The sequence below is a fragment of the Corapipo altera genome, unplaced genomic scaffold (assembly GCF_003945725.1).
Source record: "Corapipo altera isolate COAL_440 unplaced genomic scaffold, ASM394572v1 70, whole genome shotgun sequence".
Classification (NCBI taxonomy): Eukaryota; Metazoa; Chordata; class Aves; order Passeriformes; family Pipridae; genus Corapipo; species Corapipo altera.
Genome location: NW_020884911.1, coordinates 5,217,229 through 5,232,143, shown reverse-complemented (window position 1 = coordinate 5,232,143; position 14,915 = coordinate 5,217,229). Strand labels below are relative to the sequence as shown.

The 14,915-nt window shown below is 37.3% G+C and overlaps 1 protein-coding gene across 2 annotated transcripts in view; it reads right to left on the bottom strand.

The window, feature by feature from the left end:
- SLX4IP (SLX4 interacting protein) overlaps window positions 1–14,915 on the bottom strand; it is a 70,412-nt gene that overhangs the window by 47,424 nt on the left and 8,073 nt on the right. Inside the window, exon 1 of one of the 2 annotated variants that reach the window (XM_027653816.1) lies at window positions 9,298–9,347. The exons of the other annotated variant lie outside the window; for it this stretch is intronic. The gene's annotated coding sequence lies outside the window, so the exon portion shown is untranslated. Of the gene's footprint in view, window positions 1–9,297; window positions 9,348–14,915 lie in introns of those variants that run through there. 2 annotated transcript variants of the gene reach the window in all.

Genomic DNA, 14,915 nt, shown 5'->3' with positions numbered 1-14,915 from the left:
TATTGTTCAGCACCTCTTTGCCCTTTGGCACTGCTATCAAACACTGGGATTTTATCTGCCACATTAGCAGAGATCTTACAAAGAACACATTCCTTTTTGTATAATGTACATGGTGGTCACTCAAACAATAACCAGTAACAGATGTCTGAAGTGAGGAGAATGGACTATTTAAGTAGAACTTTATAAATTCTGATGATACTTTCCCAGATTTGAAACCTTGACACTTCATTTATAACTATCAGTATGGCCATATACTTTCTTTTGTGTGTTTATTTCTATTTCCAACTCGGTGAGGATACTTTGTCCATCATGCTTTAAGTTTCTCTGTGACCTTGCAGATAATCTTACCCTCAACTTGCCTTCCTTTAATAGTGTAAAGATAAAAATGAAAAAGCCTCTGCAAAGAATTCAGTATCCAAATAAGGAATTCTGACAGGGCTATGAACTTACATGAAATTACTGGTCACATTCAGTACCCTGCACTGACCATCTGGGAAAGTTTTTCTTTCAAAGGAAACACAAAAGTATGACAGAAATGTAACCTGCCAGAGCCCATGGAAGTTTTAATGTTACAAGATTTGTATTTAGGTCTGCTTTCCAAGGGTTTTTAAAAAGCACTCTCACTTCATATGCATGGGAAATTAAATAATAACTGCTTTAAATATCCTTACAGTTCAATATTACAAGAAAGTGTTGGAATTTTAGAAGAAAAGGAATCCAGAGCTGAAAAGCATATCTGCCAATAGCACCTTTACTCATACAGAAAGCAGAACTAAAGATCAATTTTGCATAATACAGAAGCAGTTTTTTAAGACTACAGTCTTTACAATGCTGCATTATGTTTAATTACCTTGTTTTCACAATCCCTTTTAAAACAGGAAAGATTCCTGAATGTATTCCTGCTTAAAAAAAACCTGTATTTTTAAAATGTCCATCTCAGCTGCAGAAATTAAGGGTATCACCAATAGGAGTAGCAACGGAAAAGAATATATTTTAAAAGACAAGGTCAAATTCTGAGCAGATAAACAGATCTATGAACCATCCTCCCAACAGACAGATCATATTGCAGGGCAGAAAGTTTCTTTTCTCCCAGTTATAATACTCACCTGTGCCCAAACCATTGGACATCCACAGAGTTCAAAAAGACAAGTTGACAAGATGGAAAGGCCCCTTTGTACACAGCAAGAACATTTCTGGTAGAACCCAAGCAATGTCTACCAGAAGTCAGATATCACACATTAAAATACATGATAACAGATGTTACTGATATAATGTGATTTCACTGGTTAAAAACCCAACACTGTCATACAATTAAGTGTGAAAATCACAGGAACAAAACCAAAGGATGAACCCTCACATGCTGCAAGAATCACCTGCCAAAGACAGGACTGTGCCAGCAAAGGAACTTCAACAATACCTGCAGAGATAAAACAGCTATGGCTGAGTTTTCACCTCCTGCAAGTCTGCATCTTTATCAAGAGCCACACAGGAAGGACTACACTCTATAAATTAAGTTAAAAAGTACTTTTTCCTCCATGGATTTCAACAGGAAAAAAACCAAACACATCTACTTTACAGATTGAGAGGGAATTATGCTTTGGAAAGCAACAGCTCATTTTTTAATTAAAAAAATTGATAGCATGATAGCTGCTGAACTGTCTGCTAAAAGGAACAGAGATGGCAGCACATGACAGATCACAGCTCCTGGACATCAGGAACCACAGTGACAGGAACAAGTGAAGTCCTTTTTGTCTGATTCACATTACTGAGAGCAAGAAAACAAACCAACTTGGCTTTAACACATCCAAGAACACTGCTAAGCTTCATTATACTTACCCATGGCCATGTATTTGCATCTTTATATTATATTTTGCTTGAATTTAGTAACAAAGGTCCACTCAGAGTTTTTTAAAAAGAGAGAAAACAAGCATTTCCATATAACAAACATAGCAAAAATATATGTTATTCATCAACTACTAACACCTATTGTGTTGCTAAGGGACACAGGCAAATGAAGAGGAAATATTTCCTTACTTGCCTGATATGAAGAACGAACTCATGATCTACAGAAAAGTAATTAACATCAAAGAGAGCACTGGAGATCAGGGTGTGCAAACATTTTAATTCATTAATATTAATTACTGTAACATGATAAGAGTATTTGATGCTCCAAATCTTGCTGGCTTTAAAGTCTTTCAATATGGCCTTCAACCTTCCTTCATTAGGTTTTCAAAGAAACACCAGAAAAAAAAAAAAAACTTACAAAAAAATCTTTGATTTTTATCAACCAAGTATTTCTGAAAAATTCAGGTGTTTAAAAGCCATTATGAGAAATACACCCTCTTCATATAAAGTATTTTATCTAGCTGTATAAAAATGCCCAGAGTGAAGCAGTGATATAACAACACAAACCACAAAACAGTACAGAAAGACTTCAGAAAAGGCCACAGACACCACACAGGCTCCTTGAAACCGCAGGAACATTTGGGAAGTTAAACAGTTTCTGAACACGACCTTGGTAAGGGCAGGTGGAAAACTGATTAAAGAAAATCTCCCATATGGTGACACGTTGACTCCCACAGGGAAATCAGCTGGATGGGAAGCGCCACAGACATCTGCCCCCACTGAATCAATACAATTAACCTGCAGTAAACCATCATCCTTTCTTTGGATTAGCACTGGGGAAGGATAAAACAGTTTGTGTCTCTGTACCACCTCAGGGGCTGCAGGTTCTCCTCCCAGGGTGCAAAGGGGAACACGAAACATAAAGCAGACAATTGTGCTCATCATCCCTCAAAATTTATGCTTCCCAGCATCTGGATATTCCTAATCACTTCCCTATTTCAAGCTGCCAAAAACATTTAATCTTGCCACTCAAGATTTCCCATCAGTTTGAATATAATTTACTACTCCTAATCCTCATCTCATTATCAAGCCATTGGTAATTCCTGTTTAGTCCTGCTGCTCCATACCTTGGGAAAAGAAAGGGCAAGCAGGAGACTCGTCCTGTTCCTACCCTTCTCTCCACATCACCTTTTAGTTCAGCTCTCAGCTTGACGCCACCTGCACACCCCTGCTCCAGAGCTGACATCCATCAGGAATTTTCTCCTCGGTCCTGATCCACTGCTCTCCTACCAGTCTCCATTCCTCGCCCAAACTACCAAATCCCTGGAGCCCCTTCTCACACCAGCCACCCCCAGTCCCTGCCCCATAAAGAACAGGGACCTTCAGCAGTTTCTGGTTTGTTTGCTTTTTGTTGTTGTTGGGTTTTTTTGTTTAAGTCATCCCATTCTTTCTTTTCTTTACTTACAGATTGGATGGGCTCCCTCTTCCCCCCTCTCACCTCCAGTGCAGCAGGGGCCACTCAGTTCACTGGAGATTCCCTCTCAGTAGAGGGTTTTCCCAACTAAAAATTGAATCTACTGAATAAATGTAAACTGATTTTCCCAGATGTGTACAACTTAGTGGGGAGATTCCTGAGCCAAGGGCAAAGGGCTCATCACAAAACTCAAATTACAATTACTGCTGCTTCTTAAAGCCTGGGATTTGTTACCATTCAAAAGACTTGGAAACGTAGCTGGTAGGTATGTCCAAAATAAAACCTTTGCAGGGAAAAAAAACCTAGTAAAAAATTCTGTTCCAATTATTGTATTAAACCAATTCTTTGCACAAAATTCACAATAAAAGTTCAATGTTTAAAATCTTCAAAAACAAAACTAATATCAAGAACTTAGTTTTAACTAACTGATAAAGACCAGTTGCTGCCTCACTTAAATTTATATTTATCATTTTTCCATCAAAGGAAATGAAGCTGGGCCAGACAGGAGAGCAGGAATGATGAAATACATCCATTCTCTTTGTTCATATGCTTTTTGGGAGAACAGTATGTTTGGGTTTTACTGGACAAAAGATTCATTCAAATTTTAGCAAAACATCTGGTTTGAGTGGTGTTCAGTAATGGTAACAGAATTTAGGGAGCAAAAAGCATTCAAGTCTTAAAAACTAAAAAAAAAGTGATCTCCAAACTGAAAGCTCTCCCAATCTCCCATACTAATAGTGACACACTTATTAAACACTTTATAATAGTGAATTTAAAAATCCAGGTTTGCCTTTTAGAAGTTTTATTCTGCCAGCTGACTACTTCTAAAACTGAACTTCCCCCCAGTAATTTACCTCATCCATATTGCAATATCTGCATTTTGGAATTTTTAGAGTCAGTCTTATGGACTGGGGTGTCATTATTTTTATCTCTTTAACAAAATACTGATAGAAAACCAGCAACTTCAGAGTTGTACAAAATGATAAGAAAAGCTCAGGTGAAATATTTTAACCTAGTGCCCCTGAGATAATGGAATTAATTAATGGCAACCTTTTCAGGAGCAGTGGCAAGTTTTAGTGACTTTACAGCCTGCCTTTAACTAAAGATAAAATCCTTACCAAAGTTCTGCAGATTTGTCAGATACAAGTTTGGGATTTTGGTGGGGTTTTTTTTGATACCTGTAAAACCTCAAAGATACCCTGAAACTAAATTCATAAATATATTATAAAGACTTTGAGAACAGAGATAAAAAGAAACGCAAATAGTTATTATTTGAACAGATTTGATGTCCATTAAAATGCTTCTGTGCCATCTTACTCTTATTAGCTATAACCAAATCACAACTTGTAATCTTCACAACTCTTTGTGCTGAAAATTATGTGGGGCTTAGATAATATTGCACATGACCACAGCACTTGCAGTTCCTGATGGCAATAAGAATGCTGAAAACATGCATTGATTACACAAAAATAAACATAACAAAGATTCCCAGCTGTGCTGAGGCCATGCCAGGTCTCCAGATAACTCAAGAAAGGGATGCATGTTCCTGTCTCTAGAGCTAAATTCATGTGCAACAGCAGTTACAGAAGGTTATTTAATGTATTGTACCTGTGCCTACTAATATCAAACAGGTATAAGAACAATATTTATGGAAGTTATTGCTCCATGGCCCTTTGAAGAGCCCAGAGCCAGCTGGGGAAAAAAAAAAATCCTTTGTTTTACTGAAACCACAGTGATGATGCAAAATAAGTCTTTGATCTATTATATATTTGAAAGCACTAAGCTAAATGCAGACAGTAATTGCTGACAAATCCCAGTAGTAAACAAACCAGTCTCACATTTTACATATTATCAAGAGGCTACAGAATTAATGGTTACAGCCAAAGAAATGTTGACACAGTTGCAGATTGAGCCTTAACATGCTGATCATGTTAAAATACTGCACAAGAAATATTTTTCCACTTTGTAAAAAGCCAGACTGTTTACATGTGTAAGTGGCTGGAGATCTTGTTGTCTGTGTGTGGTCTTAACATTTCAGTATCATAACCATGAATATAAAGAGAAGCAGCATGAAATAACCGATTATACTTACAATCAATGCCAGACTGCAAATATTAGAAGCATTGAGGTTTAAGGTTCTGAAAATGAGCATTACAACATACTTATACCTACGTCTTTGCTTCCTTTTCTAAAAGTAATTAATAAATGAATTGAAACGAAGCTTTTCTAAAAGTAAACAGAGGACTTGCATTGCACAAAAGTTAATTTTTCTTCCCTTTACATTGTTTAGAAAGGAGAAAAAAAAAATCAAGAAATTAAAAATAACAAACACTGTCATCGCTAAAAGCCAAGAAATTCTGAAACTATGGTAATTTTGCTTGTATTCTTTAATCACACCAAGATATTAAATTACTTTAATTTTGATACAAGTGTAACTATTATATCACATCTCTAGTACATAAATGTCTTAAATCTCTAACTTGCTTGTTCTTAGCTAATTTTTGCTGCAAATTGATGTTGCTAATCTACTTAGAAACCACTGGGAAAATCTCCTGTAACTACTTTTTTTTTTTTTTTAACAAAAAACAAAGCCTTACTACTCTCATGCTTTACCAAGGAGAGAGCACTGTGAAATCACTAGGGAGAAGAAGATGCAGCTATTTGTAACAGAGAGAGATCAATTAGTAGCTTTAGCATTCACACACTTACAGCTAAAGATTGCCATAGGTAAAGTATATCAAGCTGTCCCATATGGCTTCCCATTCTCTGTCTAGCCATCAAACACGAAATTTTAAAAGGCAAGTGTGCAGCATAAATAAAAATATTTTCCTCAATTGCTTCATTTAACAACTCTCAGTATTTCCACACTAATTGAGACTTCCTGCCACAGCCAGCAAGAAAAAGCAGAGGCCACCACCTTTTCAGCATCTATCTGAGAACCTTGCTACCCGTGGCTTAAATTCCTGAGATTTCAGTGAAAAAAAGACAAATGGAAAGTACAAGGTTGTTATCAAGGTGCAGAAAGGTTAGAGACAGATTCCTGGTCCCGTTTGCCTTCCCCCTCCCCCCCCAGTTAATTTGCACATGTGAGAAGGTGAAGGGGGAAGGAAAAACTGCCTATGAAGTTTTCCATATGCTTATATCCTATTGATATTTTTAATGTGTGCACAGAAAGCAAAGTCCTCAACACAGTTTCTTCTCTAAAATTACAGGATTAAAATTAGAAGGGAAAAATTAAGGAACACAATGGATGAACAGAATTAACACTGTGGGACCATTCTAATTCCACTTGGGGGACACTTGCCTCATGAGGCCGCATTTCTGTTCCATAGGCATTTAGGAAAAATAAACATGTCACCAAAAGTCTTTAAAAGTACACTTCCCAAATTAGAGAAACGACCAAGGAGCCAATCAAAAAGAAATATGTATGAAGGCTAATTCACTACAAAAACAAACAGTAAATGACCCTTGAAAGGGGTCCTTCTGAGTTTCCTGGAGGAAGCAGAAGGGCTCTGTAACCAGGCAGAACTTCAGTGCACTAACACCACTTTCCACATCTCTTCCTTGGAAGAGGGGGCTCTTTAGATAAAGTGTCCCAGAGAGGCACATCCCAAGCAGCCTCACCGATATCCATGGCTCTACCAGCCTGGTAGGCTGGCTATTGGAGCCTGGCTGCTGGAGCCTGCTTTGTTTTTTAGCTAAATAAAGCATTATGCTTCGCATTTCTTCAGGGGGGAATTACTTGTAAACATTCAGCTTTTGCTCTAGTCCAGAAACATTAAGGGATTGGTTGAAGACAGCTGCAAACAACAAAGAAAGGCTGACAATTTATTTTGTGCAATGGCAGACTGCAAAACCTTCCCGGGGAAGTCACAGAGGGAAACTCCAGAGTACACAAATATTCAGGGCCAGGTTGCCTTTCTCTTTAGGTAGCAGCATAATCATTCCAATCCCATTACCTGTTCTTGTGAAATCTGTTCCTCAGAAAATAAATGGTACGTTTTTGCATTTTCATCCCTGTAATCTGCATTTAGCTGCAATTAAAAAAGTTAAACATATTCCTCCTGCTATTCTATAACAGTTATACAAGTAAGAGCTTATGCCAAAGTTGCTCCCACCCCAACAGGACACTGACCTTCCTCAGCCTGTTCCACAACCCTCCCACTTTTTACTTTACTCCTTTTCCTATTTCTGTCTGCTTTGTAAGGTCTATACAGCTGCTGTAAATACGAACCCAAAAGCAAGGGAGATCTTTGCTGCTGAGAATGAGCTCCCACAGAAAGGAATTTTTATAGTGTTTTCACTTTGTGGAAAAGCCTGGAATCTTCACCCTAAATACATGGGAACCTCCACTATGCAGCTCACAAGAAAACTATGAAACCTTGCTGGTTTTCACCACACTAGTAATGTAATGGATAACACAGCATCTAAACCATATTTTAACAGATTGGACTAATGTCTTACTGCTTTGATATCTAAACATGTAGCATACTGACATTTTTGAGAAGATCCAAAGCATTACTGAAAACACAAGGAAACTAATCTAAACATCTTGAGGGTCACTGAACTGACTTGCAGATGGTCAAATGGAGGATTTCAAGCACCAACATGACGACAGCCAGCAGCAACAGGGATGATTTTGATTTGGGCATTACTACAGAGCAGATGCTCATGGGGAATGAGCTTCCCTTCTCAAGCACCATTATGCTGCCAATTCTGAAACTATCATTTGTGTCAATCCAAAGTCATCAGTATCTCTGCAGATAAAATTCTAGAAGTGTTTTCTCCTTCTGAACTAGCTTTGAATTTGTGGTCCATAGTGAAGATCAAACTTTCTCTTATGTTTTGAGAATCTGTGCTCATCAGTGCTATTCATAACACTTTGTAACAAATGGCCTGGCCTACTTAAAAATCTGGAAATTGTATTTTGCCATCTGAATTTTCTCTGCCTGGAGTGTGAATGCTGCCTCATAATGGTACATGAATAATTTACCTCACCTTGTGAGCTTTAAGTGATTTTCTAGGTGTACAGCTTGAAATACTATGAGATCCCTTGATGCTTGCAAAAGATCCAAAGAGGCAGGTTCTAAATATCTGGGTATCATTTCCCTTCTGAAATTCCAGTATTTTTATTGTATTCTTCATCGCTGGGTTTTTCCATCCTAAAATTTGTATCATAGTTCAAATAGGAATTTACAAAACCAGGTTAAATCCCAGCAGTTCCTGCATGCTCAATAATGTAGGCCTCTCCAAAATAGCAACACCAAATGAACCATCTCTAATAGCCCTACAGAAAATGGCTTCAAATTAGCAAAGAGTTTTCTGAACTATGCAGAATATGCTGAGCATCTGTAATTAAATCTCTTTCCAGTTCATAATCAGCAAGTACCCCAGTTGTACCCTCCAAATATTCCACAAATCAAAATTCCTGCAATTATCAGGGTGAAGGGATATAGACAAAGACACATTTTCCTTAACATTTTTCAGTCTTTTGAGGTCGTCTCTAGACACCACTTTGTTTTCACCACACAATAAAAGCGAAATTAAATATTCTATTCAATTTACTGAAACACGCATAAATTGACAAACATTTCAAACTAATGACAAGTTCTATCAATTTGCTGAAGAAATCTATAAACCAATGTTGGTCTTTTATTCCATCCATGGCAGCCAACAATTAATTTATCACCACTCACTGCTACTCAGCTATTTAATGTCATACTACAAACACTCAGTACTCGCTGGTAGGGATGAGAATATGTTGTTGTTTGATTGCTTTTTTAAATTATGGGTTTAATTTTCAACTTTTGATATGTCAGGCTTACTCCTATCATCCCAGCTGTTTGCACATTCCCTGAGCCATGGATTGTGACTGTGTCAGTTTAACACCCAGCCAAATGAGAACCAGAGACTTGCAGACAATGCCACAAAGGGAAAAACTCTAAGTTTGTTTTCCACTGCTGAATTGGAAAACTTACCTTATTATGGGAGGACAACAGACTCTGTTAGAGCTACTTAAATTACTCTCCTTCTTATTTTTTTTGCTATAGGAAAGTAAAAAGAAAGGAGGGACAGTTATATTCTACATGACCCTACCAACTGTCAAATCCCAGGATCTTGGCATTGAACAGATCCTCTTTAAGGGCCCAAGACTCAGCTCTTTCCCACCTCTTTACTTCAGCAAATATTTTCTGTTCAGAGCTATATGTTGCTCTTCTATCAGCCTTTATCTGTATGATAAAAAGCAGGATAAACCACAATCATGTATATTTGGTCCATTATGAGTGTTATGAAATCACGGGTATATTCAAGGAACAAAGACAACCCTCTGAGTTTAAAACAGGAGAATATTGGCTTGAGTTTGAAAGGCTGCATTCAACTATATCTTACATAAACTATTATTTCACCAGCTGAGTGGTGCCAGATATGCCAGGCACCTTACTAATTCCTGGAAACTAAGCAGGACCTTGCAAAGAGGACCTTGCACATGAGACAGAGCTTAGTTTAGCTTAGTTATTGCACAATCTTTTAGAGTAAAATGAGGATAGAACTGTTGAAGTAACTTTACAAACCTCAGTCATCAATGATACGAAGATGCTGAGAAAACGTTCTGTGGCTATGACACATTTTCTTGTGTGGAAACCACTGTGTCATTCTTCCTTATCTCTGTTCTTTTCCTCGCTCTCCCTCGAGACTCACAACTGACAATTGTCCAACCAGCTTTTGATGCAACACTTTTACAGTGATTCCTCACTCGAACGCTGTTTCATATGTACGTGCAAGGTACATAGAGCAAGGAATAAAATCTGTTTTGCTGAAGCTTGGAGATTGAGGATCTGTCTGTAAAACACCAGCACCAGGAATAGCAAAGAACCCTCAGTGAAGCTACAAACCCAAGAAAGATGACACTTGCCCTTAAGGCTTCACAAATGAGCTGTACTTCCCTAGCAAAGTGTTAACAGGCAGCAGGAAAAGATCACCTTGAAACACTCAAATCACTGATGTGAAGACTTTGGTTCAACAACATCTGCACATGATCAAGGCCACAAACTATTCTTTTCCCACTTTCCCAAGTGAAACACTCCTACAAACACTGTTTTGTTGCAAGAAGGCAGAGTTGTCTCCTGTGCAGGCCTCATTCAAAGTTCTCTTTTGTCACTGAAGACCCAAGCCACAATATGGATTGAAGAGGTGTTTCAAAGGATTTTCAAACATTATTACTTAATTTCGTTATTAAATCTGCAACATTTTGCCTTTTCATTACGACATTGCTTGTGGTAATAAAAATAGTGGAGAGGTTTTCAGGGAAAAAAACACCACCACACAAACAAGCCATGACTTTTCCATATGTAATTTGTTGACAAAGCTTGGATGACTGATATTACAACATTTAGGAACTCTATCTTCTTTCTACCTTTTTTTTCCTTAATATCTGAAGTTAATTTTCAACTCTGATGACACCATTATTTTTCAAACTAGACAAGTCCCAGTTTTTGGCACAGAATAAATACATAATGTTCACCATTTCAGTTTAAAATGAGTCAGTTGAAAAATAAATGGAAAAAAACCAAATAGAAGTGAAAATATAACTAAAAAAATTGTAGGATTCTGCATGGTAAATTTTAAAGCATGAATTTTACTTAGTCAACGTCTGTTTAAAAAGAAAGTAGTATTTTTTATGTTTCTCACTATCTAGTCTAGAAAAAGTTTCAATAATTCGCAATTTAAATCCCTCAATATGTTGCCTTTCTTAAGCATTGTGACTTAAAAACATTTCAAGTGAAAAGAGGGAAATTAGTGCAAGACAAAAATCACCAGGTGAACTGCTGATCATTTAAGAGTGAATGGACCATCTTGCACTATCTCTTGCTGAGAACCTTTTTCTTCTTTATAACATAAAATCATACACACCTAAAGTCTAATGCAATGTTTTGTCATAGTTCTTTTTTCCATCTTTAATGCATCTTTTCACAGTCCTTGGATAATCACAAGTAAGCAACACATGGGATTTAATTTTACTCTTCCCATACTGGAATTACAATTGATTTATATTTTATTATTTGGCTGTATCACTCTTCCATATTTTTCCAAATTAACTTCTTTAAACGTTACAGACAAACACAGTGCATTAAAAACACTGATAAACTGATCTAAGGATAAATTACTATGTCCTTAGTTAAGCTACAGTGCTACCAATATACTCCTACAGGCTCTGATCCAAAGCCCATTGACATCAGGGAGGTTTGAGTCAGATCCACTCTAAAAAGAACTTAAATCAGTGGTGGTAAATGAAATCTAAAGTATATAATTTGATTAGAAATCACTCCAAGTAACACTGTGAAGAAAGTTAGTGGCTCCTTCACAGCTCATAGAGATTTTAGTTCCTTAAACTATTATTTTAAAAAGCCTGGAATTCACAGTTTTTGCCAACCACACTGTCACAGCTTAACTGAGCAGCTGTCAACTGTTAGAAAATAACTGCATCATCATCTCTTTTAGAAGAACTAGTGTGGGAAGTGAAACACTTCCATGGGAGCTAAACTTTCTGGAGTCATGGTAATGAATGTGTTTTCATCAGGTGACCATGAGTCATCATTTTATCAGCAGTTTAGAGGGTTTTCACAATAGCTGAGCGTCATCAGGGCTCACACTCAGCACTGACTGCAGCACAAGAAGAAAACATTATTTTCTGCCATGTCCTGTGGTACCATTTCTTGAAGGAAAAGTTTGGCCACTGACTCAAGAAAAATAGTGCAAAGTCAAGGTTGAATAAGTGCTGCAGGGAACACAAAGTGTCCCGAAACTGGAACACACAATGTCCAGAAACAAAGCTTTTATTTGAGAATTGAAACTAAGTGATAATTTTGCTTTTATAAATAGATGCCTTTTAAGGAAGTTGTGAACTACATGGATGAAACATCAGGAAAGAATAAAAATGTGTTGTCAGTCATCCTTCTCCCTTTTACTCCATAATCCTGTCAGAACACAGTCATACATCAAACACTCAGATAACTTCCACATATTGGAATCCACCTACATTGCCCAGAGTGGGGAGAGGCCACATAAAACAATGCCAAAAAAAATTTATATTAAATTTTCACGATCATAACATCAAGAGCAAAAACTGCATCATTAAACTGTCCCAGGTACTACACAAAATGTGGATCCCTTTACCTCCCAGCCTACTAACCTCCCTCTGAACCCACTGGAAAGAATTGAAGAATTTCACCTACAGCATAAGCTGAAGCCTCTCCCAGGACCTAAAGACACTTGGTGACCCCACACAGCATCTTTGTTAAGCCCTGATGTTTTGCTGGACTCAGAGAGATTCAAGTCTCCTTCTAAGTTTCCCACCCCTTCCTCCTCCAGGGCTGGACTGTGGGGTCAAGCAGGCTGTACCACCAAGATCTCCATGCAGAGACCAGAGGAGGTGTAAACTCTGGTAAGTGCTGGTCAGAAATTAGGCACATGGCAAATAGCACGGAAATAATTACATTTAAAAAAATAGTATTACTTAGTATGGTGTGTATTTAGAATCCCAGATCACTGCCACAATAGTGTAGTGCTCAGAATTAGCGAAAACCTAATTTTTAGGCACGAGTGGTCCTTTCAAAACTAATCAGATTTGAATTACCAAAAAAAGTAATGCAAGTTGAACCATCCTTTTATTCCTTATTTGAAGTGATCCCCATGAAAGCAGTGTTTTCACCATTGATGTTTATCCCTCTGGCTTCCTACTCCTTTCTCCTTCAGCTAACACTTTAATCTCTCAACTCTTCATCCACTCATCATTTCCCTAGGCTTGAAAATTAATCCTCTGAGGTCAGTGAGGAAACTTCCATTGACTCCAGGAGATTTAGAATTAGATTGTACACTTAATTTTCCTCCCCCCTCTACCTCCCAACTTCCTCTTTTCTTTCTTCTGGAACTTATTTACTCATCACTTCAGCCATTCCATATCTGGTCCCATGAAATTGGGAATTAAGTGGAGCATTAAGAAAGAGAACTAAATAGATGTCCCTCCATCCATTATTATTGTTTGTACTTCCTATTTTAAATCATATCCCCCCCTGCCTCTTTTTCATCATCTCCCTTAAGACTTTTAAGCCCTTTTAGATAATTATTATACTTTATGCATTCACACAGAAAGAAACCTGACAGCTGAGTGAAGTGTGTGATGCTCCTTGATAGTAACAATTCCAACCACCCAACCATTCCTATTCTGAGCAATGCTGCTTTAGGGAAACCCCTGCTCTAGAAAAATCATTATTTCATGGTTAATATGGCTATTCATTCATTTTTTAAAGACACACAGTACATATAAAATTCAGTAACCTTTAATCAGTTTGGAGAACCAGTACCTTAGTTTTAAGATTTAAAATATTTCTACAAATTTTATCTAATGACAGAAACCTAATCTTAGCCTGTTTCCTTTGAAATATTTGTCAGTACTCCAACCAGAGGAATTTCACATACAAATATCTTGGTTTTGAATGGGGAAAAGAAATGAACATCAGAAAACATTGTATTTATTAGTTAATTTAAGTAAGTACTCTCAAAGAAACCCAAAACCCTATCTAGCTAAAACTAGAAATCAGAATGCTAACAAGTTCCCAGCTGTGTATGGAGAACAAGCAGCTGTACTATCAGTCTAGTAATAGAGCAGTCACAACATACAAAAAATTATCTTAAATACAAACACCATTCCTTATTCTCCACCTGAGAGCACTGCAGTCATGTGTCTATGGACTTAATATAAGCAGTAAACATAACTATTGTCCCTCATCACTCATTATATGGGATCAGAGATAAATAACAAAATCAGGTAAGAAAACCTACTCATCTCCCTAGTTTCTTACTCTCCAAACAACTCTCAAGAAGAAGCAAACACATCACTTTCTTACAAAAATATTTGTTGTGGTTTAACCGCAAATATTTACAGAAATATTGATCAATGGACACACTTCACAGAAATAAGAACTTTAACCTGTCAAGGCTAGACATCACCTAAGAGTCATCCAGGCAGAGTTGATCATGCTGTCACAGTATTACATTTCTACCATTAGCTAAAAAATGAAAGCACTTGAAATATCAAAATAAACTTCAAAATAAACTTCTCATTTTCTTACTCCAGACCCAAGACCATCTACAGGTCTGTGAGAAGGCCCTAAAATGACCTGGACAACACTGAGTCCATACTGGACTGTTGTCTGACAGGACATTTCCTTCTTCCTAATGTTAGGGCCTATAATCAATGTTCTTGCTACACACATTTCCTTTCATGGAGCACTTCTAACACATCCAAAGACAGATGTTAAGGTGCCTTTGGTTATAAGTCAGTATCTTAACAGCTACATTAAGATACATCAACATAAAGAATATCACACATACACACACAGAGGCAAAATGAAGGGGAAAAGTGATCCCATTACACTCCCACTGTCATTTTGCTGTCCAATCATCTCCATCTTTGTTCCCAATATAAACCAGAAAACTATGCTTGCTGTTTCAAATGAACTTGCCATGTAAAGCAAGCAAAAAGTTTGAAGGAGAAAGGATCAAAAAAAGTTACGTATACACATCCAGCATGCAATAA